The 3,365-nt window shown below is 34.1% G+C and overlaps 1 protein-coding gene across 1 annotated transcript in view; it reads right to left on the bottom strand.

The window, feature by feature from the left end:
- Nucleotides 1-1,011, bottom strand: part of LOC111089904 — an 18,459-nt gene extending 17,448 nt beyond the window's left edge. Inside the window, exon 1 of the mRNA XM_022403156.1 lies at nt 33-1,011. The gene's annotated coding sequence lies outside the window, so the exon portion shown is untranslated. The remainder of the gene's footprint in view (nt 1-32) is intronic.
- Nucleotides 1,012-3,365: the final 2,354 nt, after the last annotated feature.

Genomic DNA, 3,365 nt, shown 5'->3' with positions numbered 1-3,365 from the left:
CCACAGTTGTTTTTACAGACTGCAACCGTCTGATGGATTCCACTGTTGTTGTTTTTACGGACTGCAACCGTCTGATGGATTTCATTGTTGTTGTTTTTCGGACTGCAAGCACTTTGTGGACTTCCATTTTTTAAAATAAATTGCAAGTGTCTGATGGATTTTCACGTTTATAGGGACATTTTTTGTTAGTTCAAGGCTACACAGTGTGTTTTTTGCACTCTGTCCACTCCGGGAATCGACACCATTGTAAGTCCATAAAGTTAGTGCTGATTTACCAGGACCCATATAGGCCTGTGTTTTTCTTATAGCAAAGCCACATCGGACTATCTGTTGTCCGCCGAGAGGAATCGACACCATTGTAAGTCCATAAAGTTAGCGTTGATTTACCAGGACCCATATAGGCCTGTGTTTTTCTTATAGCAAAGCCACATCAGACTATCTGTTGTCCACCGAGAGGAATCGAACCCCTGATTTTAGCATTGTAAATCCTGAAGACTTACCGCTGTCGCATCGGGGGACGACCATATAGGGATTACAACTGATTGATAGATTAGCTTGTTTATATGGTCTTTAACTGCTTAATAAGGCCTGGTGATAAAGGTACTCGACTTGCACTCTGAGGATCGCGGGTTCGAATCCCTGTCACCGAACATACTCGCCACTTTTAACCTTAGAGGCGTTATAACATTCGATCAATCACACTATTTGTTATAGAACAGTAGCACAAGTGTGGGAGGTGGGTGGTGTTGATTAATGGCCTTCCTTTTATTCCATCATTTCAAAATTAAGGACAGCTATCACAGATAATCCTCGAGTAGCTTTGCACGAAATTCAACGAACAATCAAATTCCTTAATGGATTTTTGTATCTTTTACGGACTGCAACTACCTGATGGATCGTACTGTTCTTTATGGACTGCAGCTGAATTTTCTACTAACTGCTTGTAATTTGAAAACATTATTCTTATTGGAGTAGCAGTTATTCGTGGAAGTCTTTGAACCAACTCCTGTAAATAAGTCTGTAATTTATAGCCTTCTCACTTTATTGTAATATTTCATGCTCGTGCGCATATGTAGCGATTTGGTTGGAAGAACGCGACATTTACATTCAGTTTGCAGAAACGCCCTCGTAGTGATAAAGGCGGGCTCTACACACTTAGTTCATTGTGTAATAACTTTGTGTTGTGCGTTTGTTTAATAGCAGGATTAATAAAGAACGGGGTGACAAAACGCCCCACGGGTCTGAATCTGGCAAGCGTGTTAAATATATCGTTACGGATCAGTAATGATACAACTGTGAAAAAAATTTTAAAAAAAGGGCGCTACTGTGACCAGAAAATTTGGTTATTTTAACGCAAAGCTACACAATAAGTACAAGGAATCGAACCTCAAATTTTAGCAGGTAAACTTACCACTGACCCACTGGAGAACGTGACCAGAAGGAATGGAGAGCTGAAGTATCATCTTTCCCATGTAGATTTCAATTAATCAAAAACTAACCAGAATTATCTTAGAACCAGTTTATACCTTAACAGTAATATTAATAAAACACACACAAAAAAACGAACCACTAAGGTATAAACTGGTTCTAAGGTAATATATTAATATTACTGTTATTAAGATATAAACTGGTTCTAAGGTAATATATTAATATTACTGTTATTAAGATATAAACTGGTTCTAAGGTAATATATTAATACTACTGTTATTAAGGTATAAACTGGTTTTAAGGTAATATATTAATATTACTGTTACTAAGGTATAAACTGGTTGTAAGGTAATATATTAATATTACTGTTATTAAGGTATAAACTGGTTCTAAGGTAATATATTAATATTACTGTTATTAAGATATAAACTGGTTCTAAGGTAATATATTAATATTACTGTTATTAAGGTATAAACTGGTTCTAAGGTAATATATTAATATTACTGTTATTAAGGTATAAACTGGTTCTAAGGTAATTTTAGCTCGTTTTTTTGTGTGTGCTTTATTAATATTACGGTTAAGGTATAAACTGGTTCTAAGATAATTCTTACAGTAACATTAATATATTACCTTAGAACCAGTTTATACCTTAATAACAGTAATATTAATATATTACCTTAGAACCAGTTTATACCTTAGTAACAGTAACATTAATACATTACTTAAAACCAGTTTATACCTTAATAACAGTAATATTAATATTTTATCGATAAAAAATTTTAGTTCGGAAAAGCGAAAATGAGTTCATAGATTGTCGCACAAGTTTTAAAGACTGGACATCAAATGTTTATTTTTTAGCGCAAAAGTTGGTAACTTAGCTAGGTCTGTGTGGGGATAAAACCCCGAATTTTACCATTATAAGCTCTCAAGCTCATTGATGAGCTGCCAGGGTTTTGATATTAATCAAAATTTATTGAAGTTTAAACATTTTGTGACTCAACGGTAAGTCTGAGGGCTGATAATGCTAAAATCGGGTTTCGATACCTGCGATGGGAGAGCACATCCTAGTGTGTAGCTTTGTGCTTAACGACAAGCTAACGTTCTAATGCATTAATAAATAAAAAATATTATATTTATCTTTAATACTTTTTGTTTAATAAATAGAGCCAATTAGAGGTGGGGAGGGGAGGCTAGAGCGCCATTTGGCCCGGACCTCAAGCTCAAAGGGGGCCTCAAATTTAGATTTGTTATGTTTTGCATTTGTAAGGTTTCTCGTCTTGTTATCCACAGAAAAGGGGCTAAAAAACTGAATTTATTAAATGTTAAACAAATGTCATAAATATATGTTAAATAAAAAATATTCAAATTATGTTTCACTTTTCTTTTGGGATACTGATTATCTTATTTTGTATTCATGTGTCATCATTTTTATAATAGCCAGGAGCCTTAAAAGATAAAAGTGGCCAGGGCCTCTCCGAGATGGCCTGTTAATAGATTAACTCAAACACCTACAGTAGCATGAACTGGTTTGTTTCATTGCTTTTGCAATCTGTTTTTGGTATGATAAACAAATAATAATAAAAAAAACGTTGTTGTTGACGAAATAGATATTTTTTTGTAGTAATACTACTTTAAGTGCATTTATTAGCGGATAAGTTTTTCTTTTCGTTTTATTATTGTTGTTATTTTATAATAATACTACCTTAAGTGCATTTATTAGTGGAAATAAACGTGAATAATTTTGCTAATTTCTTCATTTTGTATTGAACTTTCCTGAAGTGTAGAGGGCGTTCATACTGAATAGATTTGGGAGGTTTATAATATCCGGTAAGTGTCAGAATCTGTATCATTACATGACGTTTGTTTACTAGTGTTCTAAGACTATTCTGCTTGGGCGGTTCACTGCTACTTCCTGTGTTGTTAAACTAATCTTACTC

The sequence above is a fragment of the Limulus polyphemus genome, unplaced genomic scaffold, assembly GCF_000517525.1.
Source record: "Limulus polyphemus unplaced genomic scaffold, Limulus_polyphemus-2.1.2 Scaffold7807, whole genome shotgun sequence".
In the NCBI taxonomy this organism is placed as follows: Eukaryota; Metazoa; Arthropoda; class Merostomata; order Xiphosura; family Limulidae; genus Limulus; species Limulus polyphemus.
The sequence above is the reverse complement of the archived record's forward strand: the minus strand, read 5'-3'. Positions and strand labels throughout refer to the sequence as shown.